Raw genomic sequence first — 26,091 nt, 5'->3', positions numbered from 1 at the left:
TGGGTCACAAAGACCAGCCTCCTGTCGGCCCCGCTTTCCTGCCGTTGGGAGAGCTGAGTGATTGTGGCACAATCACGATCAAGCTCATGCCTTAGCTTTCTCTTCTTTCAAGGACCAGTCTTTTCGCTTAATTTCTGAAACAATGGCTTCATATATTTTCCCACTTTGTAGTTCTTTCTGGGAAAAGGGCATGTCTGTTATGAGTTACTTTGTCATGATTGAAAGCTGAAGTTGTTTTCAGGGACCTCCCTGGTGGCCCAGTGGTTAAGGTGTGTGCACCCCGCCTTCCACTGTTGGGGGTGCAAGTGCAATCCCTGGTGAGGGAACTAAGATCCTGCTTGCCATGCAGTGTGGCCAAAGAAAATTAAAAAATTTTTTTTGTAAATGTTGTTTTCAAATAGATATTTTATTTTTACTTGATTTTACTGGAGCATAGTTGATTTACAATGCTGTGTTGGTGTCTTTTATACAGAAAAGTTACACACACACACGTGTATGCACATATATATCTCTACTCTTTTTAGGATTTACTTCCCATGTGAATCGTTACGGAGTTTTGAGCAACATCCCTGTGCTATACAGTACGTTCCTATTAGTTATCTATTTTATGTACAGTAGTATATACATGCCAATCCCAATCTCCCAATTTATCCCTCCCTCCCAAACATATTTTAAACCAGTTTTCTATGACATTTCTGGTCTTAACAGTAAAATCAGATAGCATGTCAGGATGTTTTAAATAACCCTCCAAGGAAACAAAACCTAACAAAGCCCTCGATTACACATAAACATGCCGCGTGTGCTAAGCCCCTCTGTCATGTCCAATGCTTTGTGACTCTATGGACTGTAGCCCGCAGGCTGCTCTGTCCATGGGATTCTCCAGGCAGGAATACTGGGGTGGGTTGCCATGCCCTCCTCCAGGGGATCTTCCCAAACTTATCAAAACAGAGAAATTCCTTAGAAGTTTTATATAACATGGATTAAATATATTTTAATAAAAGTAGATTATGTTTCTTCACAATTTGATTAGTAGCAGTGTTTTATATTGATACACATTCAAAGATAGAAATAGGTCATGGGAATTCTATATATTTATATTTATGTTCCAAGTTAAGCATTATCTTTTAAAATATTTAATCTTTCTTTAGGGAAGAAGAACTCAATTATTTCTTTATTTCAGGAAATCACCTCTACTTAGAGTCTACAAATCATTCTTAATTCAGGTAGAGACCTTTGTCTCTTAAAGACAGAGTTCAACTTACCAAACCAATTTTCACCAGGACCTTTACTCTCAGTGGAGAAAAACTCAATAAATGATAGTGCCATTAAGCTTTTTTATTTCCATAATATAGTAAGAGTCTACTAAAAATTTAACCCAATACCAAAGAGACAGAATGTGGTACCTCAGATATTTAAACTAAAATTTCAGTCAGAATACCCCTAGGAGAGATTTTGAAAGTATTTACAAAATATATTTTACAGATTGTTGCTAAGAGCTTTATACAATTCATCTTCCAGATTTAGACACATTAATGAATTTAAGTGTATTAATTTTCCTCCAGTATTCACAATTTATTATTGGCTTGGTTTGTCACTGAAACGTTAAAAGGGACTCGAGGTCTGCAACAAATGCTTTTTAAGTGCATTGGGAATGATGAGTTATATTCATTTTAACATCACCAAGTCCTCTTAAAGGCTCTATGTTGTCAGTGTTAAGATTTTTTAATCAGAATTCCTTTAATAAATGCCTCAGTGAAACATAGGAAAAACTAAGATAGGCATTTAACAAACAGGGAAATTCATTAGACCAATAAACTGATGAAAAATTCCATGTTTTAAACATTCCCATAAATAACCAGGAAAATGCAAAGTGAAACCACAATAAAGTATCATTGCCTGCCCAACAAATTGGCAAAAATTCTTTTAAGTTTGATAATATATAATGTTGGCAAAGATGTGAAGCAGCAGCTAACTCATGTTTCATCAGAGAGTGTACATTGGTATAATCACATGAAAAGTAATTGATCATTTTTCTAGCAAAATTAACTGTAACGTAGTTTATCTGACAACCTTGCACATCCACTTAAAGTGCATAGCCTAGGAATAGTGGTGGGATATTAACATCAGGATAGCTATGTAGCATAGTCATAGCATCATTGCCTGCAGTAGGTAAAACTTAGGAACAATCCATTAGCCAGCATAATGGATAAGAGAATTGTATTATTTCTATACATTGGATACTATACTGAAAACAAATGAAAAATTAATTGCAGCTATTCAAAATAATGTGGATAAATCTCAAAAACATGATATGAAGTGAAAAAAGTAGTCTTAAAATAATAGATGCATTTTTATAAGCATATAAAATTCAAAAGTGTTAAATCAACTGCATTGTTTAAGAATGTATGTGTGAATAGAAAAATAATGTGTGCATGCTCAGTCTTGCCCGACTCTTTGCATCCCCATGGACTGTAGCCCGCCAGGTTCCTCTGTCCATGGGGTTTCCCAGGCAAGAACACTGGAGTGGATTTCCATTCTCATCTCCAGGAGCTCTTCCTCATCCAGGGAGGGATTGAACCCATGTCTCCTGCATCTCCTGCATTGGCAGATGGACTCTTTACCACTATGCCACCTGGAAAGCCCTGGAAAAATGGTAGAGAGGGGCAAAAAAATGACTTCTGTGAAAATCAGGAGAATGGCTATTGCTCAGGAGAAGGACAAGAACCATAGTGGAGAGTGGTAGGTAGAGGTGGCTGGGCAGCTGGCCTTGTTTTCTTTCTTTTTTTAATTGAAGTATAGTTGGTGTAAAATATTGTTAGTTTCAGGTGTACAGCTTGGCGATTAGATCTCAAATAAACCATGAGATGATCATCACAGTAAGTCTAGTAACCGTCTGTCACCATACAAAGTTACTACAATATCACTGAATATATTCCTTATGCTGTATGTTACCTCCCTATGACTCATGTGTTATGTAACTGAAAGTCTGAACCTCTGACTTCTTCATCTGTTTAGCCCAGTCTTCTACCAGCCTCCCCTCTGGCAGCCACCTATTTGTTCCCTGTGTCTATAGGTCTGTTTCTCTTTTGTTTTGCTTCTTCATTTGTTTTGCCGTTTCAATTCCAAATATAAGTGAAACCATATGAAATTTGTCTTTTTCTGTCTGACATTTCATTTAGCCTATCTTCTGGATCTGTGTTGTTGCAAATGGCAGGATTTCCTTATTTTCAAGGCTGAGTAATATTCCATTCTCTATATACCAGAATTTCTTTACCCATTCATCTGTTAGTGGACACTTAGGTTGCTTCCATATCTTAGCTTTTGTAAACAATGATGCAGTGAATGTAAGGGTGATCACCTTTTTAAATTAGTGTTTTTATTTTCCTTGGTTAAATACCCAGAAGTGGAATTGCTGGGTCATATGGTAGTCCTATTTTTAACTTTTTGAGGAACCTCCAATACTCTTTTCCATGGTGTCTGCACCAATTTACATCCCAGCAACAGTATACTTAACTGTCTCTTGAGAAATCTGTATGCAGGACAAGAAGCAACAGTTAGAACTGGACATGGAACAATGGATTGGTTCAATTGGGAAAGGAGTACTTCAAAGCTGTATATTGTCACTCTTCTTATTTAACTTATATGCAGAGTACATCATGTGAAATGTAGGGCTGGATGAATCACAGGCTGGAATCGAGATTGCCTGGAGAAATATCAACAACCTCAGATATGCAGATGATACCCCTTTCATGGCAGAAAGTGAAGAGGAACTAAAGAGCCTTAATAAAGGTGAAAGAGGAGAGTGAAAAAGGTGGCTTAAAACTCAATATTAAAAAATCTAAGATCATGGCATCCGTCCCTGTAACTTCATGGCAACTCGATGGGGGAAATGTGGAAACAGTGCCAGATTTCATTTTCTTGTGAATAGTGTCAGATTTCATTTCCTTGTACTCCAAGATCAATGCAGACGGTGACTGCAGCCACGAAATTAAAAGATGCTTGCTCCTTAGGATATTAGCTATGGCAAACTCTCTAGCTATGGCAAATTAGCTAGAGAGCATATTAAAAAGCAGAGACATCACTTTGCTGACAAAGATCCATGTAGTCAAAGCTATGGCTTTTCCAGTAGCCGTGTATGGATGTGAGTTGGACCATAAACAAGGCTGAGCACCAAAAATTGATGCTTTCAAAGTGTGGTATTGGTGAAGACTCTTGAGAGTCCCTTGGACTGCAAGGATATCAAACCAGTCAATCCTAAAGAAAGTCAGTCCTGAATATTCATTGGAAGGACTGATGCTGAAGCTGAAGCTGCAATACTTGGGCCACCTGATATGAAGAGCTGACTCATTGGAAAAGACCCTGATGCGGAGGAAAATTGAGGGCAAGAGGAGAAGGGGACAGCAGAGGATGAGATAGCTGGATGGCATCACTGACTTAAAGGACATGAGTCTGAGCAAACTCAGGAAGATAGTGATGGACAGAGAAGCCTGGCGCACTACAGCTCGTGGGGCTGCCAAGAGTCAGATACTACTTAGCAGCTGAACAACACCAACAGCACAGTATACTAGGGTTCCCCATTCTCCACATCCTCACTGACACTTGTTATTCCTTGCTTTTTCATAACAGCCTCTCTGAGGTGTGAGGTAATATATGATTATGGCATTAATTTCCATTTTTCTGTTGTTGTTCAGTGCTGTTGAGCATCTTTTCATATGCCTGTTGGCATTCTGCACTTTTCCTCTAAGAAACATCTATTCGGGGAGTTCCCTGGTGGCCTAGGGGTTAGGGTTCCAAGCTTCACTGTCATGGGCAGGGTTCAATCCCTGGTCAGGGAACTGAGGTCCTACAAGCCACACAGTGCTTCAAAAAACAAAAATAATATAATAAAAATATCTATTCAGGTCCTCTGTCCATTTTTCAATCAGATTGTCTGTAGGTTTTTTTATATTGAATCTTAAAAGTTTGTGTTTTCTTTCTTGACACCAGAGGAGTATTTATAGTAGTGTTTGCCTTACAATAATTCATTTTACTATACATTTCACATTTTGTGTCATTTTCTGACAATGTGTCAGCTTTCATAATAAAAAATGGAAACATATCCAGAAGATTCCATATAAAAGATTAGAAACAGAAAAAAAAGAAAATAGATAAAATAGCATGAAAATGTAATACTTTTGCCTAAATAGAATAAAAGAACTCAAAATAATGGAATTGAATTATCTTATAAAACAAGAAGCCTTAAAATAAAATGGCTCTGACTTAAATAACTGAGAGACCCCACAGTGTCATCAAGATTTCTTTCATCATTCCACGCTCCACTTTTCATCATATTATGCTGTCTGATTGTTGTAAGATGGTGGTCCACCAAAAAGAGCACACTGTGTCTCCCTCTTTTTATTAGTAGAGAACTTTTGCGTGTGCCTACACGCATACACACACACCGACTTTTCCTCTTGACTCACTGACTGAATTGCATCCTATACTCATGCTCCCAAAGTAGGTAAAGGGCCCTTGTGATTGACTTAGACCAATCATATTTACCCTCTTACTTTCCTTAAACACAGTTGCAGGAAGGCATGCAGACAGCCGAATAAAATCAAGGTTCTGTTAGATAGGGAGAATTATGAATGTTCTCTGCTCCACATTAAAAAAACAGAAAATTTCCCTGCAAATTTTGAGCCTTGGAGGAAAGCACTCTTAAGAGTAGTAATCAACACATTACTGAAAATGGCCTGAAATCAAACATTTCCTAATGTGTCTCTTTAATTTCAAGAATTAAATCACCAGTATGTAGATGCCATATTACCCAAAGTGGAAACACAGTCAGCTTGTGTCAAAATCCAAATGCTAAAAGGAATTTGGGAAACACCTACATACTTCTTAGGGGAAACACTCTTCATTCCTAATCATATTTATTATTGGATAGGCTATTGTTCGTGGTAAAGGTCAACAAAAAGATGCTGTCAGGCAGGTAATAAATGGTATCACCCCCATGAAATTTGCTGGAAAAAAATGCCTGAAAAGGATTTTCCTGATTTTGTAATCCTGAAGAAATAATTTTAGATTTACATAAGATTTCCTATATATACTCAGATTCTCCAGCAGTTACTATTTCACTATTTTTGCTTTATCATTTTATACACACATACACATGGGCACACATTCACACATACACATATAAACATTTGAGAGATCCTCCTCTATCGCCAAATACACAGCAGGTATTTCCTAAAAATAATCTCCTTCATAGCTACAGCACGATGATAAAAAAAGTAACAATGAAACTGCTATTTAATCAGCAAGTCTAATTATTGCACTGCTTGTTTAACATCCTATAAAGCAAAAAGAAAAAGGCTGGTTCCAAATCAATGTTATGCCCTGAGTTTTCATTGATAGTTAATATAAGGACAGTAAGGAAAAATTGTTCCTTTATTATCTATAAAGCTAATATGAAAAAAAAACAGTCTACTAAATATTTACTATTTCCTTGCTAAGAACCCAGAGATAAGTTGCTTTTAGAGTTTAGTATCAGGAAAATATTTGTATTAGGTTGCTGCAAACATAATTATGGTTTGGGACCATGCATTTTAAATCATTCATTATAACTAGGCTCAAACACATCTTTATTAATCAAAACAGGAACCATTACAATCAACACATTTTTGCCAACAAGAAGTAAGTTGGTTTATTCTTGTAGCATAAAAATCTGTGCTTTGGGATTCGACAAATTCTTGGAAAGCATTTTCTGCCTCCTGCTGGGTGTGGAAGTGCTTTCCCTGCAGAAAGTTGTCGAAATGCGTGAAGAAGTGGTAGTTGGTTGGCAAGAGGTCAGGTGAATATGGCTGATGAGGCAAAATTTTGAAACCCAATTCATTCAACTTTTGAAGCATTGGTTATGCAATCTGTGGTTGGGTGTTGTTGCGGAGAAGAACTAGACCTCTTCTGCTGACCAGCGCCGGCTTCAGGCATTACAGTTTTTGGTGCATCTCATTGATTTGCTGAGCATACTTCTCAGATGGAATGGTTTCACCAGGATTCAGAAAGCTGTAGTGGATCAGACCGGCAGTAGAACACCAAACAGTGACTAGGACCTTTTTTTTTTTTGGTGCAAGTTTGGCTTTGGGAAGTACTTTAGAGCCTCTTAGCCCTTCCACTGAGCTGGTCACCGCCAGTTGCCACATACAATCTACTTTCCCTTGCTCATCACAATCTGAATGAAAAATGGTTCATTGTTGTGTAAAATAAGAGAAGATGACACTTCAACATGATGATTCTTTGATTTGCAGTCAGCTCACGAAGCTGACTAGTAAGCTCATCGAGCTTCATTCACCTTTCCAATTTGCTTCAAATGCCGGACGTCCATAGAATAGTCGATGCTGAGTTCTTTGGCAACTTCTCATGTAGTTAGTTGTAAGAGGATCAGCTTCAATGATCCTCTCAATTGGTCGTTGTCACCTTCCAATGGCCGGCCACTATGCTCCTCATCTTTAAGACTCTCGTCTCCTTCGCAAAACTTCTTGAACCACCTCTGCTCTATACGTTTGTTAGCTGTTCCTGGGCCAAGTGTGTTGTTGATGTTGCAGTTGTCTCCACTGCTTTGAAATCCATTTTGAAGTCAAATAAGAAAATAAGAATTTGCTTTTTGTCTAACATCATTTCCATATTCTAAAACAAATATAAAATAAACAGCAAGTAATGTCATAGCAAAAAAGAAAAAAACATAAAGTGGGAAATGTGCATTAAAATGATGTATAACATAACCACATATATTCAGAATGTATTCCCATATCACACAGCAAATTTCAACTTTGCAAAAATCACAGTTAGTTGTGCACCAAACTAATATTGCTTAGAAAGCTTATGCTTCATTCACCTTATGGGGATCTCTCCCTTTAGGTTCTGTCAAAATCTCAAAACTAACTTTGTGGCTTAATAACCATAACAATACTAGCTTTCTCTGCTTTCACCTAATTTTAATATTGTATTTTTATTTTAACAGTAATTCTTTGTCTATTTATCTCTATGCATTCTGCTTTAAGCTATCTCTGATGCATATAGAGATAGATTTAACAAATAATAATGTATAAAAACAATTATTAATATGATGAATATAAAATCTTCATAATTCTATATATTCCTGAAAAGTGAAAGTGGTAGTTGCTCTGTTGTGTCTGACTCTTTGTGACCCCACGGTCTGCAGACCGCCAGACTCCTCTGACCATGGAATTCTCCAGGCAAGAATACTGGAGTAAGTAGCCATTTCCTTCTCCAGGGGAATCTTCCCCACTCAGGGATCGAACCTGGGTCTCCTGCATTGCAGACTGATTCTTTACCATCTGAGCACCAGGCAAGCTTGTTCTTCAAATTAGAGAAATACCAGATTCCAAGGATATTTTTGCACTGTAAAGATCTTTCTTAACTATTTATCAGAATTTGAAATTAGTATTAAAGTCACTTAAAAGTGAACTTAAAGCATAGTGGTCAAACTTAGTTCAATAAGTGGACTATATTATTTATCAACTGGAGGATTGCTCCAAAATTAGCAAATTACTGCAAAACTTAGCAGCTGAAAATAACAAATATTTATTATCTCTTATCATTTCTGAGGGTCAAGAATCCAGGGAAGGTGGGTGGTTCTGCTTCAGGTTGCAACCAAAGCCGCAGTGATCTCAAGAGGCCTGGGACCAGAGAGCCCATTCCTGAGTGTACTCAGGTGGTGTAGGCTGGCCTCAGCTCCTCACCACAGGGCTGCTCATGACAGGGCAACCACTTCCAGCACAAAAGGAAAGAAAGAGAGCCCAAGACAGAAACCTCCTCGTGGAAGTGACATGTTGTATGTCAACTAGTGTCACTACCTAATTTAAGAACATTTTCATCACCCAAAAAAGAAATGCTGAAAAACTTTACTCTGTAAAATACACTGTCCAGAGAATCAACAGATCAGCCACAGACTGAAAGAAACATTTTCAAGAGACACATCTGATATACAAAACATGCAAAGAACACTTAAAACTCAATAACAAGAAAATGAAAGACCTAATTAAAAATGAGCAAAAGATCTGAGCAAATACCTCACCAAAGAAGATATACAGATGGCAAATGAGCATATGAAAAGATGTTCCACATCTTATGGCATCAGGGAAATGCAAATTAATACCTCTGCACACCTGTTAGAATTCCCCAAGTCTGAAACATTGACAATACCAAATCCTGGCAAGGACGTGGAGCTCACAGAACATTCATTTCTTGCTGGTGGGAATACAAGGTGATACAGCTGTTTGTGACCCCATGGACTGCAGCCCACCAGGCTCCTCTGTCCACGGGGATTCTCCAGGCATACTAGAGTGGGTTGCCATGCCCTCCTCCAGGAGGTCTTCCCAACCAGGGATGGAATACAGATCACCCGCATTGCAGGCGAATTCTTTACCAACAGCCACCAGGGAAGCCCTGCTCCTTGGTATCTACCTTAAAAAGTTGAAAATTTAGTCCACACAAAAACCTGCACAGGAGCATTTAGCACAGTTATTTTTCATAACTGCCAGAACTTGGAAGCAACCAAGATGTCTCTAAGTAGGTGAATGGGTAAATAGTCCATGGTTCATTCAGACAATAAAATAGCATTTAGTGCTAAAAGAATGAGCAATCAAGTCATAAAAAGCCATGGAAGAAACTTAAATGCATATTACTGAGTGAAAGAAACCAATCTGAAAATGCCACATATTATATGATCCTAACTCTATGACATTCTGGAAAAGGCACAACTGTGGAGACAGTGAAAGGATCAATCGTTCCCAAGGGTTACAGGGACAGGAGGGAGCATAAGGATTTTCAGGACAGTGAACCTATTATAATGGTGAATATGTATTATTATACATTTGTCCAAACCCATTGAGTGTACAGCAGCCAGTGTAAACCCTAACATTAAGTATGGACTTGTATTATTACGAGGTCGCAACATAAGTTCACCAGTTGTAACAAATGTACCACATTAGTGGGGGATTTTGATAGTGGGGGAGGCCATGCATTTGTGGGGTCAAAAGTACATGGGAAACCTCCATGCCTTTGCTCAGTTACACTGTGAACATAAAACTGCTCTAACAACCTATTTTAAAACAACCTACCTCAATAAATGGAGAAGGGAATGGCAATCTACTCCAGTATTCTTGCCTGGAGAATCCTGTGGACAGAGAAGCCTGGTGGGTTACAGTCCATGGGGTCACAGAGAGTCGGACATGACTGAGCAACTAACGCACACACACACCTTAATATAATAGAGGCCATATACAACAATCCTACAGCTAATATCATGCTCAACGGTGAAAAGCCGAAAGCATCTCCTCTAAGATCAGAAACAAGACAAAGATGTCCAGTTTCACCACATTTATTCAGCATAGGTTTGGAAGTCCTAGCCATGCTACCAGAGAATAAAAAGAGATAAAAAATTCAAGTTGGAAAAGAAGTAAAACTGTCACGGTTTGCTGATTATACAAGGCTATATATAGAAAATCCTGAACATGCTACAGAGAACTACTAGAGGTCATCAGTGAATTTGCTAAAGTTGCAGGATACAAAGTTAATACACAGAAATCTCTTGCATTCCTATACACTGACAAGGAAAGAGCAGAAATAGAGATTAAGGAAATCCCACTTACCATTACATCAAAAAGAATAAAATACCTAGGAATAAATCTACTGAAGGAGGCCAAAGGCATACTCAAAAACTATAAGATACTCTTGAAAAAAATCAGTGATGACACTAACAATGGAGAGATATACCATGTCCTTGGATTGAAAGAACAAAATCAATATTGTGAAAGAGACTACATTACCCAAAGCAACATACAGATTCAGTGCAATCCATATCAAGTTACCAAGGGCATTTTTCACAGAGCCAAATGTTATACTTTGTATGGAAACACAAAAGACCCCAAATAGGGAAAACAATCTTGAGAAAGAAGAATGGACCTGGAGGAACCAGGCTCCCTGGCTTCAGATTATACTGCAAAGCTACAGCTATCAAAATGGTATGGTACTGGCACAAAAACAGGAATACGGATCAACAGAACAGGTTAAAAGTCCAGAGATACACCCATGAACCTATTGTCACCTAATCTATGACAAAGGATGCAAGAATATTCAATGAGAACAGACAGGCTCTTCAAAAAGTGATGCTAGGAAAATTGGACAGTTATATGTAAAAAAGTGAAATTGGAACACTCCCTAACACTATACACAAAAATAAACTCAAAATGGACTGAAGATCTAAATGTAAGGCTGGATACTATAAAACTCTTAGAGGAAGATATAGGCAGAATACTCACTGACATAAATCACAGCAAGATCTTTTTCAATTTACCACCTACAGCAATGAAGATAGAAACAAAAATAAAACACCAGAGTTTTGATACTTTGATGCAGTTTTGATCAAAGCAAACTGTAATCAAAATGAAAAGACAGCTCTCAGAATGGGAGAAAATATTTGCAAATGAAGCAACCAACAAGGGATTAATCTCCAAAACACAACCAGCTTGTGTGACTCAATAAAAAAGAAAAAAAAGCAACCTAGTCAAAAAATGGGTGGGAGAACTAAATAGACTTTTCTCCAAATACATAGAGATGGCCAACAAACACATGAAAAAATGCTCAGCATCACTAATTATTAGAGAAATGCAAATCAAAAGTACAATGAAATATCACCCTGTGCCAGTCATAATGGCTACCATCAAAAATTTACAAACAATAGATGTTGGAGAGGATGTAGAGAAAAGGGAATCCTCTTATACTATTGGTGGGAATGTAAACTGATGCAGCCAATATGGAGAACAGTATGGAGGTTTCTTGAAAAACTACAAATAGAGCTACCATATGATCTAGGAATCCCACTCCTGGTCACATATCAGGGGAAAATAATAATTCAAAAGGATGTATGCATGCTAATGTTTACTATAGCATCATTTACAGTAGCCAGGACACAGAAGCAACCTCAATATCCATCAACAGAGAATGGGTAAAGAAGATGTGGTGTCAATATATATATGAGTGTGTGTGTATTACTCAGCTATAAAAAAGAATGAAATAGTGCCATTTACAGAGATGTGGATGGATCTAGAGATTGTCATGCACAGTGAAATAATCAGAAAGAGAAAAGCAAATATTGTGTATTGATTATCTGTGGAATCTAGAGAAACAGTGCAGATGAGCATGTTTGCATTCAGAGTCACGGACACAGAGAACACTTTTGGGAGGAGGGGGGTGGTTTGAGTCAGGAGATTGGGACTGACAGATGCACTCGAGCATGTATAAAATAGACAGCTGATGAGAGCCTGCTGAGCACAGGGAGTGTGTGCTAGTCGGTGTTCAGTGGTGACCTAAATGAGAAGGAAACCTAAGGAAGAGGGACTGATTCACTTTGCTGCACAAAAAGAGACTGACACAGTATGGGAAAGTAACTATCAGTGCAGTTTAGCTCAGTCTCTCAGTCGTGTCCAACTCTGTGACGCCACAGTCTGCAGCACGTCAGGCCTCCCTGTCCATCACCAACTCCTGGAGCTTGCTCAAACTCATGTCCATTGCGAGTTGGTGATGCCATCCAACCATCTCATCCTCTGTCATCCCCTTCTCCTGCCCTCAATCTTTCTTAACATCAGCTTCTTTTCTAATGAGTGAGTTCTTTGCATCAGGTGGCCAAAGTATTGGAGTTTCAGCATCATTCCTTGGAATGAATATTCAGGGTTGATTTCCTTTAGAATTGACTGGTTTGACCTCCTTGCTGTCCAAGGGACTCTCAAGGGTCTTCTGCAACACCACAGTTAGAAAGCATCAATTCTTTGGCATTCTTTATAGTCCAACTTCAGCTTTCTTTATAGTCCATCTCTCACATCCATACATGACTACTGGAAAAACTAAAGCTTTGAATATATGGACTCTGTTGGCAAACTGTCTCTGCTTTTTAATATGCTGTCTAGGTTTTTCATAGCTTTTCTTCCAAGGAGCAAGCATCTTTTAATTTCATGACTGCAATTACCATTTACAGTGATTTTGAAGCACAAGAAAATAGTCTGTCACTGTTTCCATTGCTTCCCCATCTATCTGCCATGAAGTGATGGGACCGGATGCCATGATCTTCGTTTTTTGAACGTTGAGCTTTAAGCCAGTTTTTCCACTCTCCTCTTTCACCTTCATCAAGAACAATAAAATTTAATAAGAAATAAACAAAGCAAAGAATTGGCCACAATATATAAACTGAGTAAAGAACAGCCCAAGTGTTGCTAGTTGTCCAGGTCAGTGAGATTTTGACCTGCTGAGAACTGGCCATCTTCAATCAGTAAATACACTGCACAGTTCTAGTCTCATTTCTTAGTCCAGAAAACAGAGTTTGGGGCATATGTTGTAGAATATTAGACATTTCTCTTTCTGTGTGTAACTTCCCTGCTTCTCTACTTTTCTACAAAGCTTTTCTGGAAAACAAATTCAAAGAAAAGATTTAAATCAAAAGCAAGAAAGGAAGGAAGGAAGGGAAGAGAGACAAGGCAAGAGAAATCCCCATACCTATTAGCAGTCCCTCACCCTTCATTCCCTGCTCCCACGAGGCCCAGGGAACCACTGATTTACTTTCTGTCTCCAGGGATTTGCCTATTCTGAGCCATTCATATACATACACTATGAGTGCTTTGCGTCTTCTTTCTTTAACTTATAATGTTTTGAAAGTCCATTCATGTTGTATATATATGTATACTGCATGCAATGCAGCAGGACTTTATTTCTTTTTATGGCTGAATATTGTTCTATTGTATGGAAAGACCATATTTTGTTTTCTACTCCTCAGTTTATGGACATTTATAATGTGTCCACTTTTTGACTAGTATGAATAATACTTCCCCAAGTAGTCACATATACATATTTGTGTGAGTATATGTTTGTTATCCTCTAGGGATATATATCCAGGGATTAAAATGGCTGTATCTTTTGATGACTCAATATTAATGTTTGAGAAATTTCAAAACTGTTTTTCACAGTGGCTGAATCACTTTTTACCACCATCAGCAATGTATAACATATTCTAATTTCTCCATATCTTCACCAACAGTTGCTATTGTCTTTTTAAAATTTATTAGTATACCTGTTTTAGTAGATGTAAAGTGGTATCTCTTTGTGGTTTTGATTTTAATTTCTCTGATAACTAATGATGTTGAACATCTTTTCATGTGCCTATTGGGTAATGAGAGTCCCTTGGACTGCAAGGAGATCCAACCAGTCCATCCTAAAGGAGATCAGTCCTGGGTGTTCATTGGAAGGACTGATGTTGAACTGAAACTCCAATACTTTGGCCACCTGATGTGAAGAGCTGACTCATTTGAAGAGACTCTGATGCTGGGAAAGATTGAGGGTAGGAGGAGAAGGGGACGACAGAGGATGAGATGGTTGGATGGCATCATCGACTCAATGGACGTGGGTCTGGGTGAACTCCGGGAGTTGGTGATGGTCAGGGAGGTCTAGCGCGCTGCAGTCCACGGGGTTGCAAAGAGTCGGACACGACTGAGTGACTGAACTGAACTGATTGGATATTTGCATATTTTTTTTGGAAAAATATCTTCTCAGATCTTTTGCCAGTTTTTGAATTTGATTCTTTCTCTTTTCTATTGAGTTGTAAGTGTTATTTGTGTCTTCTTAATATAAGACCTTATTAGACACATTATTTGCAAATATCTTCCCCATTCTATGGCCTGTCTTTTAAATTTTCAATATCGTTCTTTAATGCTTGAAAGTATTCCATTTTAACAAAGTCAATTTACCTATTTATTCATTTGCCACTTGTGCTTTTAGTGTCATATTTAGGAGACCACTGCCTAATCCAAATTCAAAAATATTTACTTCTGTGTTTTCTTCTAACAGTTCTATAGCTTTTGCTCTGGAATTTAAATCTTTGATCCATTTTGAGTTAATTTTGTATATAGAATGTGATAGGACTCCAACTTCATTCTTTTGCATATGGCTATCTAGTTGTCAGAATATCATTTGTTGAAAAAGAGTTATTTTTTTCCCCCATTGAATGGCCTTAGAACTCTTGTCAAAAATCAGTTGAACATGAATGTATAAATTTATTACTGGACTCTTTTTTTCTGAACCATTGATATGTATGTACATGCTTCTGCTAGTACTACATACTCTTAATTATTGTAGATTTGTAGTAAGGTTTAGTATAAGTCCCCTTAACTTGTTTTTCTTGTTTAAATTATGTTAATTATTCTGGGCCCTTGGCATTTCCCTATTAATTTTAGGGTCAGCTTGTCAATTTTAGCAAAAAAAAAAAAAAAAAAGACAACTGGAAGACTCTGCACTCTAAACTACAGAACCATTATTGAAGATTGTTCAGGACCACAGAAAATTGCCTACAGTGTGACTCAGTTCATTTCAGTTCAGTCACTCAGTCGTGTCCAACTCTGTGACCCCATGGACTACAGCACGCCAGGCTTCCCTGTCCATCACCAACTCCCAGAGCCTACTTAAACTCATGTCTATCATGTCGGTGATGCCATCCAACTATCTCATCCTCTGTCACAGTGTGACTATGGCCCATGAATGTAAGATGGTGTTAGACTCTGGTATGCATTGGTATGAAGTAAAAGTTAAAGTGATTGAGTGATTGTTATTAGGAAGATGGGATCATTCAATGCCTTCCTTTTCCTTTCATAATTTTTTGTTTTAATACTATTTTATAAGAAGGAAAATATGCATTAAGTTTTTGAGGAAATGATTTGTTTCTAACCTCCTTAAAATACCTGGCATATTGCACTGCACATAGTAGGCACTCAGCAAATATTTCTTGGAATTAATTTTATATTGCTCATTTGCAGACTGAAAAAAAAAGTGAGTTCTTTTGTATTGCAGGCAGCTCATGGTTGCTCTTAAAAAACAACTATTCAATAGAGCTAAATGCAACAAGAAACTTTATGCATACAAATGCCCTTAAGTTGGTTGCATTAGAGACTTAGTTGACTATTCATAATTCCTTATTTTTCTCAAAAAATTCACAGGCCCTCCCAACCACTGTTATTAGTTCCCTAAAAATTGAGTCTTTAAGAAATAATTTAAACTATCAGGAAACAAAACTTTTTTTTTCAAGTGGGCAGTGTGAGATGTTAATAGATCTTGTGATATTTTCCAAAATAATTCTAATCTTTGGGAGATTAGTAACTCGACTCCCTTCTGAGTTGTTAGAGTCTAAGGTTGTGGTCTGTGAGTAAACTTTGGAAGCTTATTAATTTATTCTTGAAAAGCTTTATTTAGAGAATCAGATGATACTAACCTATGCCCTAGAAAGTTATACCGTTGGGGGGGAAGGGTAATTGTAAGTTACTCACAGGTAGTGGACTGCTCTTAGCATCGTTAAGTTGAGCAGGTAAGGGTTAGTGAGGGATCAAGGGGGAGTGGAGAAAACCTGTCTCCATGGCGTTCTAGTAACACCACACACCGCTCCGCTTTTACGTCCATGATTGATGATGCCACTAAAACCTCCATGGGACCACTGCACTTTCTTGAATCTCAAACTGTAGACCATTCATTATAGTCTATATTTTCTACCCTGACCTCATATTGATGTACTCTGTGTTTAATGAATCATATTTATCACGCCCTGTTACAGCCCCAAAAGTACTGTGTATCATCATATCTTAGAGACGTGGTGCAAGTGGGAAACAGAGCAGATGAGGAGTGGGGATAGAGCTGGATGGGAAGGCAGGTCAGGGGGCTCACGAGAGGGAGGGGGAGGGAAAGGAAACTTGAGCTGGGCTTTTCAGTCGGGACCACACAGAGCATTCCAAACATGGGAAAATCCACAGTCGGCTCTTGCCATTTGCATGATGGGAAAATGGCATTTGTTAGTGGAAGGAGAGTCTAGAGACCCTTCCTCCTGTGGGCCTCCACTCTTGGTAAGGATGCAAAGAAGAATCTAAGGTCTTACCCATGGCAAGGAAGTTTATTAACAATAAGGAAAGAAGGAAAGAACAGGTCCCTGGACACAACTGAGTGACTGAGCACACATAAAGAGCAGAGAGAACACTTCAAGACAGAGGTGGGCCATGCCACGAGAGGCAAATGGCCCTGGAGGACTGGGATGCAGGGCTTTTAAAGCAGGGTCATTTGGATAATCCAGGGGTGAGGGGGGTCATTGACTGACAGCTGCAGGTTATAGAACAAGATGCTCTGCCATGCATGTCTTTCCCATATTCAGTCTGTTGTAATTATATGTGTGTATTCATGGAATAGTTAGGAGCTTTGAATGAGTCCAGTGGCAACAGTCACTTTAGTACAGGATGGTGTGAGGTGCGCATGCATGCTGGAGGAAGAAAGCCCCACCAGGCGGCCGAGGGTTTTTCCGGCCCCTGACGATTTTTGGAGGACTGGTGGGAGTTTCAGAGGTGGGACTGGTAAACTGCTTGGTGGGATTAGGCGGCTATTGGAGAGTGAGCCGAGGGGCCGCCTCTTGTTGCTCAGCTAACTTCCTGCCTATCAGATTCTCATCCAAATCAATTTCCACTTGATACCCAGAACAGTTTCCCCTAGGGCGCACAACCAGAGCCAAATATTCCAACCGAAATAAATGGAAGTATTTATACAGATATTTTAGTGAAAAGTGAAAAGGAGAGGAGACCGCCCTCTGCATATTTCTAACTAGTGATTTTCCTTAAGAGAAAGCAAAAGAACTGGGCCAGCACATGGTGTTGAGCCATGAGTGCTTCTATTGTCGCTTTTCCTCTGCGCCTCGCCCTGCCGATGTTCCCAGCGTTTCAGGGCACGTGGTAAGTGTCCCCAGGCAGTGCACTAGCCTTGCCAGACCCTGGCCATCTCCGAAAACACTGTGTGGAGGCCCCCTAAGGGAGAGAAGTTACTTGAGGACACATCCCAGGAGGCAGCCAGGAGATGTAAACAGTTCCAAATACAACCAATTTATTGTACAAACGGAAGCATACACAAGAAATTACTATATTTTTCTCAAACCACTGGACCCACAAGTGTATGTCAAACCCCTCTTCTGACCAGGCAGAAGAACCCTTTATAAGTCCCTGGGCAGATTCCAGATCTGGGTCAGTTCAGTTCTTCACTTTCACTTCTTAGAAACCCGTCCAGTTTCAACTTCATTTCTTCTCCAATTCAGAGCTCTCTCTCTCATCCCTGGCCTGTCTTGCGACCAAAGGAGCCTTAATTGGGAGAGGCTGTACCCTGTGCCTATGTCTTTTCTCAAAGCAGCATCCAGAATTCAACGGGAATCAATGTTTGGTTTGGGGAATATCCCTTTTCCTTCCATTTTCATGGAAAAGCTCCCTTCTCTGCTCTCAGGGGCTGGGAGGGGAAACGAGGCGGAAGGGCAGATTCTGGCTGTGTAACTGCCTCTGTGGGTTGCCATGCTTCTCTGGCCAGTGCGAGCTGGTTGTCATGCATGTCCTCCCAGGCGACACCGTCATGAGGACACTGCCGAGCCACACTCAGGTCAGCTCACCTCCCAGATGTGATTCCACAGCCTCCAGGTCCCTACCACCCGGCCCCATAGTACAGCCCATGGGAGCTTGCCAGTGAGCCTCCTGTTCTTAGTGTGGACCCCTGGTGGGGAGTGGGGGGCGGTCAGCCGCTCAGCTCATGACTGGTGAAAACTCACATATTGAAACAAAGTTAGTGCTCAGCTCAGACACTCTCAAATCTTTCCTACTGTTTTTTGTGGGACATCCTGCCCCCTCCAAAGTTCTGAGTTCCATTGGTTTCAAGAGCTAGTACTCTTGACTTCTCTTTGAAAGACTGCCCTCAAGCTACTGGAGCCCACCCAAGGGCCAAGGAGTTTATTCCTCTTGGGGCTTTGTTAACCAGTAAAGTGTCCAGCAAAGGAATATGAATGTCCAGTTTTCTTAACTCAGTTTGCTTCCTGAGTGAACTGAGGGAAGTTCTGCAGTGAGCTTCCCTGCAGGATGAGGCCAAGCCCAACTCACCGTGGGACTTCTGCACCCATGGGGCTTTCTCCTCTTCCCTGTCCTTCTCACCCCGGTTCCCTTAGTGGTTTCCACTGGGAGCCCTTTCTTAATAAATCGCTGGCCCATAATTCCTCACTCAGGGCCTGCTCTTGGGAACCTGATGTGGCCTTGGGTAAGGATGGAGCTCTGCCATCGTTGCCCTTATGACAGTTTCATGAGTCAACTTTGCCAGCTCACTGGTTGCCCAGATTTCTGATTAGACATGACTCCTGGGTGTGTCTGTGTTTCTAGAAGAAGGCAGCATTTGAACTGGGGGACTGAGTTAAGTTGATGGCCCTCCGCAACGTGAGTAGCAATCAGCCAAGCCTTTGAGAGCCTGAGTAGAATAAAAACATGGAAGAATGAAGAATTTTTCCTCTCTCTGCCTGAGTGCTTGAGCTGAGACTTCTGTATTTTCCTGACCCCAGGCTCCTAGTGCTCAGGCCTCGAGACTCTGGGTAGAATCCACTCCATCAGTGGTCCAGCCCCCAGGCCTTTGAACTACAGCACCGGCTCTCCTTGGCCACTGGCTGGCAGACAGGCGATGCTGGCACTTCTCAGCTTCCAGAATGGGGTGAACCAGTACCTGAGATCCATGTCATTCTGTACATTCATATGTATCTCTGTTTCTGTACCTTATGTACCCCCTTCTGGATTTGTTTCTCTGGAGACTCAGACTTAAAGTTCCCCCTATCTTTACCCTGTCGTCTCTTTCCAATTTTCTTTTTCATTAGTTTCTAAGGCCTGAGGAGCAAAATTCCTTCCCTCCCCTCTTTTCCGCCTCTCTCCTTTCTTCCTTTTTCCTTCCATCTCTCATCTAGAACAAGCCCTGTGATGCCAGATTTCTAATCCTTTCTCTCACAGCGCTTTTGGAATTTGGGGGGAGAAAGCGAAACTGTTTTGGATCCTTTTATTGATCTATGCATTTTTGACTGTGCTGGGTCTTCACTGCTGCACGGGCTTTCCTCTAGTTGCCGCAAGTGAGAACTACTTTTTGTCGCAGTGCGCAGGCTTCTCATCTCAGGGGCTTCTCTTGTTGCGGGGCAGGGGCTCTTGGGCACGTGGACGTCAGTATCTGTGGTCCCCGGGACCTAGAGCACAGGCTCAGTGATTGTGGCATGCAGGCTTAGCTGCACCAGGGCAGGTGGGATCTTCCTGGACCAGGGATCAAACCCGCAACTGCTGCATTGGCAGGAGGATTCTTTACCACTGATCCACCAGGGAAGCCCTGGATTCTTTAGTGGACTATTAATAATTCTTTTAATAACGCACTCCCTTTTCATTGCTTAAAATGGTAATGTCATTAGTGCTGAGCACAGGCTGTCTTTTGTTTGGTTGGTTGTTTTTGGATAAAGGAACATGAAGGGAGCAGAGTAAAAGGCTCTAAAAGGTCCCTTTGCTCTGGATACCGCTGACAAGTATTCCTTGAGGACCAGACTTCCAGATTCCAAATCTACCCAAAATAAGGACGCAAAGCCAGATTGAGTTCCTGGAGCAGTGGCCGCCAAGGCAGCCCCTCATGTTCTCCTCTGGCAAACAATCACCAGGTCCTCTAGTGTTTAATGATACTTGGGGCTGGAAAGAACAGAAAAGGGGTTGGGGGTTGGGGTGCTCATTTCCAAGAAAACAGTGAGGTGACTTCCATTTGGCGCTTAGAGTTTGAGGCAAGAAATGTCTGGGGAAGTTGAAACAAAAAGACTGGACTACAGCTGTTTAGGTAAAATGGCTACTTGGGTAGGGGATGGTCTCCCATCTCTGAAACACAGCACTCATGAATGGAAGTGCTCAGCGTCCCAGTGGCTCTCCTTTTGAACTGGCTCATCCATTACTGGGGTAATGATTTTCCGTCTGGGCCAAAGCAAAGCCAAAGGCCTATTACACAGGCAACATAAAGTTAAAAAGACATTATGAATAAAACGTTGGCTCTGGCAGGCTTTTGCCAACTCTTCTCGGGAGAAGATTGCCTGATGCCGACACGTGTTTATTACACTTAATAATGTTTACATAATTCTTCCTTGAGCTCATTAGAGCTGTCAGATCCCAAGTAAATGTGCTCCCTCCTCGGTTTATCTTTAAAGACTTCGCAGTCAATAAAGCAAGATGAATGGCATTCAGGGCACAGACGACGTACTCTCCCCGGCTTAAGTTAGACCCTCCGTACGGGTGGGCTCCAGGGTCTTAGGCCTCCATCTGAGCAGCCCCTTAATTGTTAGTGCTTCTCTACCGTTAAGGGCCTGGGATCACGGAGAGCTGGTCAAACAGGGCCAAACCTCATCCTGAGATTCTGCCTCAGTAGATCTGGGGTGGGGCTCAGACATGTGCATTTCCAGCAAGCTCCTCAGATGCTCTTCAAGTGCCTGGCCCTTCCACCGTGTTCTAGGGGTGATCTGCCATCATTCCCTTTCTCGGGGGGTACCCCTTGACGATTCAGGGCGTCCTGGCCTAAGGCATGCAGCAGCAGCAGTAGCGGCCACGCGGCCGTGGAGGCAGCAGGCTCGGCAGCGGGAGGAGAGCAGCCGCAGGGGTCGCAACTGCTCGCGTGCAAACCTGCTCTGGGCTCGCGTGGCTCAGCGCAGGGGTCGGCCGGCGTGGAGGGGCGGGGCCAGAGCCGGGGCGGGGCCTGGCGCCCGGGCCGTGGTCGGGGGAAGGGCCTGGTGCCCGGGAACGGGGTCGGGGTCGGGGTCGGGGCGGGGCCTGGAGTCCGGAGCGTGGTCGGGGGGCAGGTCCTGGAGCCCTGGACGGGGCGGGGCCTGGCGCCCGGGGTCCGGGTCGGGACGGGGGTCTGGGGCCGGGGCGTGGTCGGGGGCGGGGCCTGGCGACCAGGGGGCGGGGGCGGGGCGGAGCCTGGCGCCGGGGGCGGGGCGCGGCGCGCGGGGCTCGCGCTGTCTGCGCTCCGCGGCGGCGGCAGGGGCCGAGGGCACGGCCGGCGGGCGGCGCGCCGCGGGCTCTCGGGCAGCCCGCCGACAGGTAAAGCCGGGAGAGCGCGTTGGCGGGTCTTTTTGCCCGGCAGTGCTCAGCCCGGGAGCGTCCGGCCCGCCGACTGGGTCTGGGCGCCCAGGGCGTTTGCGGAGCATACAGGGACTCGCCGCGGAGCCGGGGGTTTGCTTGTTCCGCGCCGGGGCGGGGCGGGGGGCTCGGGGTCTGCGGCGCGAGCCTGCGGCCAGCCCGGGACGTCCGCACTCGGAGACAACTTTACCCAGCGGTCCTACTCTAAGTTGCCCATATTGCTATTGTCTCGTCGCCTCCCGTCCGACGGTCTCCCCGGATTCCAGCTTTGTTCTCACCAGGCGGACCCCCGTCCCCCAGGGCGTGAACCCGGGGTCCGTTGGCAAGTTGCACCTGCTGGCTCCCTTCTCGTCCCTGCCGAGTCTGGCAGGGTCCCTGGGGCTGGTCACCTCGACACCGCGGCAGGCGGTTTTCGCGGGTCCCCCTGGGCTCTGGGATCACAGGCGTTAGACACCCCCCGGATGCGCGTGATTTGAGGCCGGAGGGAAGGCGAGAAAAAGTTTGGAGGTTCGGCTAGTACTCGGGAGCCAGCAGCGCCCGGCTGCACACGGCACGAGGTGGAGACAGTGCTCGCGGCTTGGCGCCGGGCAGAGAGTCTCTGGGGACTGAGGTCCCGGTGAAGAGACCCTTCCCGAGTTCAGGGCAGAGGCTCTAAGCCTGGACTGCCGGCGGAGGTTGGAGGCTTGTGGTGTGAGCTCAGAAGCAGGGCAAGGCTGGTGTGAGTGCAGAAAGGGCGAACAAGAGAGGAAGACGGAGGTATAAATACATATTATGTGTGTGTGTGTGTGTGTGTGTATAGTACACAATGTACACTCTTCTTTTTGAATATAGTTTGGGAAATTGTAAGGATGCCTCCTCGGACTGGAACTCCCAGAGGTGGGGGTGAGACGGGAAACGGGTAAGTTTTACCGGTGTTTGAGCTGGTTTGGAAAGCGAACAGGTGACAGAAGACTTCTTGGGGGGGTGTGCTCGCGCGCGCGCGCGCGTGTGTGTCTGTGCTCCGCCGCGCGCGCGCGCACGTGCAGCGGCCAGGGATGCTGGACCGCCTTCGGACCCTCCTCCCTCCCGCCCGCGCCCCTCGTCCCTCTTCCAGCTCCAGACAGCGGTGCGAGTTTCCCTGCCGCTCCTCGCCTGAGGCTGGCGGGTGACAGGCGAGGTGACGGTCACGGAGTGGAGCAGACAAAGGGTGCACTCGGACGACCCTCCAAGGGCGAGGCGCCTGGAGAGAGGGGGTGTATGTGTGAGCGTGTGAGCGTGTGTCTGGGCCCCCTTTCCTGCCAGCTAGAGGGACTGCGTTGGTAGCAGAGGGATGAGGTGCGGAGGAAAGGTGAGGTGGGGCGGAGGAGACAGAACCCGTCAGGGGGAAGGAGAGAGCAGAGGTTAAAAACCACCTCGCGTGATTAGCTGTAAAACAGGTTCATTTTAAGGAGAGAAGGGGAGCGGGCTGCTGAACTAAAATTTTAGAGGATTGGGACGCAGTAATTTTTATTAATAAAGGTATTTCAGCGACTTGACCGGTGTTCAAGTGAGTCTGAGACCTTCTCCTAAGTTTATTGCTTCTTTTAGATAATCGGCTTTGACAAGTCTTTCCAGTACCTACTGCAGAAGTACCTTTTCACTGTCAGAAAGAAGTAAAAGGCATATATACACAAATAAAATGCAGCTAAAATTAAGTTTAAATGAAGCTTTGAGCAGGATTAAATGGCTTGTGTAACTGCTGAATGTTGCTAAAGTACTGTCAGGACTATAAAATAGCCAGGCAAAAATAAAGGAAAAAATAATTGTAACAAGAAAATGAAGGCTTTACAAGAACTTCAGTAATGAACACATAACAATTGATGGTATGATGCAGTAATTATTTTCGTATTTACGCCATTAACGATTGTAATTTAACGTTAATGTCCTGGTATTTTATTCCTTCTCATTTGCAGACAAAAGCACATCTGAGACACCATCAGGGAGTAATTTGGTAATATAAAGTCATGAATAGAAAACACTAAACCATGCTCAGAACTCTGACAACATAAAGCGTGAAACAAAATAACCTCATTTGCTGTTTATTATCTGTCTTTATAATTCTGTTTACCATCATTTGCATAAATGAATAGCTAAATTGTATAGTATATCCCTTTTAGGAAAAAAATACTTGATGCTTTTAGATAGACGGGGAGGGAGGGGAGGGGAGGGGATGTTAGGTAATTCTTACATTAAGCACGAAAAAGATTTTTTTTGAAACTTTGTGGGATTAGAAGCCTTCTGGAAATAATCAGAATGCAAATTTAGCCTACTTTAGGCATCCTTAATTTATTTAACTTGGTTCAAGTACTTTTTAACTATATATGTAATTAGTCTATGGGCAAATCCTAAACTTCTTTCCTAGCTAATCTTTTTTTTTTTATTTATTTATTTATTTTTTTAAATTTTTATTAGTTGGAGGCTAATTACTTTACATCATTACAGTAGTTTTTGTTATACATTGATATCTTAACAAACCAAATCTAAGTATTCTATCTTACATCATGAAGCAATTTTTGTTAACCTGAAAAACTTTTGTTTTTTTTTTTTTTTGCTATTCAAACTTTCAAAGGGTAAATTTTCTGAAATGAAGGAAGAGGGTTTTTGGAGGAAGCTCAAAACAAAATCCTTTCAGCAGAAATTTAAGTTAATAACATTTTAAGACAAACATCAGAAGTCACAGATTTTAGAACTACTAATTATTTTAACCTTTTAATCTTTGCTAAAATTGTCTTACTCATATGGTAAAGGAAACAACTAGTAACTGTATTAAGAGGGTTGTGAAGTAACGTGCCAGCCAAACAGCTGAGCAGAACCTGTGTGGTTGGGGAAATCAGTTGATCCCATGAATGTTTTAAAAAATCCATTTATTCTTGCCAGCACACAAAATATCATCATGATGATTGAATGCACCTTTTCCTTCCTATACAAATACACTAGTCTCATGTGGAACGGCACAATGAAATCAGTATTACCTAAGAATGGATTCTGTATGGAAATAGGAACCTTGTATGTATTTTAAGTGCAGGGGGGAAGAAAGAATAAGTGACAAGCAGGCTGTTCATTATAGTGGAGACTGGTGATTGTATAAGATCAGGGCGTATTCTTATAGTTTTGCTGGTTACGAATTTGGGAAATGCAACTGTGTGAACAAAGTACATTTTCAATACAGGTTTAATTATTATGCTCATCCTTAAAGAAAGTCAGTATTCCTGTTATCACTTTTATATTCCAAATATTTGAAACACTGGCCAATTTCTCTGCATTTGTATTGTTCTTGATGTCATTGTTCTATATGGAAGTTCTCTGTTTTTCTTTGTTTTAAAGGCTAAAATCTGACTTCTGTTTAATTCATTCACTGCTCTGACATATATTTACTAAGTTCCTGTTATTAGCTATGAGATACTTTGCTCGGTGCTAGGACTTCAACGATGACTTAGATTCAATCCCTGTACTTAGAAGGTGAGGAAGACAGTTATGCAATAAATGTAATAAAATGTCACCTGTGGAAGTTTGTCTAGGACTTTGGAATAAGACAGATTAGGTTCAACTTTTAGTTCTGCCTCTTACTGGCTGTGAGACCTTGATCCAATTTTTAACCTTTCTGAGCATCAGTTTTCTTATCTGGTCAATGGGGGAAATAATACATCTCTGAATCACAGAGTCCTGAAGATGACATGTCAACTTATTTTAATGTTTTCCATCTTAGAAACAGAAAACAACCTTGGAGCCCGTACTTCTGGGCATCTCTCACGTCGTTTCTCTGCTCCAGCTGCTGTCGTATTTCTGGTGATGCCAAGTCTTCACGCCCCCCTCCGTGTTGTTCACCCCACACCCACGTGGCTTCTGCCCCCACCACCTATGGAAACAACATCTGTTGAGATTAGCAGTGACCTCTGTGTGGTCAGATCCAGGGAGCCGCGTACTTCTTCAACTTCTTGGAGCATCTGAAAGAGTTGACTGGTCCCTTTTAACTCATAAGCTATTTTCTCTTGGCACCAGTGACTTCAGTGGCTTCTCTGACACTGTACGTCTCCAGTTTTCCTTGTTAGGCTTTTCTTATTTCTCAGCT

The 26,091-nt window shown here is 42.1% G+C and overlaps 1 protein-coding gene across 3 annotated transcripts in view; it reads left to right on the top strand.

Moving 5' to 3' along the window:
- Positions 1 to 26,091, top strand: part of RARB (retinoic acid receptor beta) — a 1,138,330-nt gene that overhangs the window by 287,184 nt on the left and 825,055 nt on the right. Inside the window, exon 1 of one of the 3 annotated variants that reach the window (XM_070459827.1) lies at positions 21,880 to 21,965. The exons of the other annotated variants lie outside the window; for them this stretch is intronic. The gene's annotated coding sequence lies outside the window, so the exon portion shown is untranslated. Of the gene's footprint in view, positions 1 to 21,879; positions 21,966 to 26,091 lie in introns of those variants that run through there. 3 annotated transcript variants of the gene reach the window in all.

The sequence above is a fragment of the Odocoileus virginianus genome, chromosome 32, assembly GCF_023699985.2.
Source record: "Odocoileus virginianus isolate 20LAN1187 ecotype Illinois chromosome 32, Ovbor_1.2, whole genome shotgun sequence".
NCBI lineage: Eukaryota > Metazoa > Chordata > Mammalia > Artiodactyla > Cervidae > Odocoileus > Odocoileus virginianus.
The sequence above is the reverse complement of the archived record's forward strand: the minus strand, read 5'-3'. Positions and strand labels throughout refer to the sequence as shown.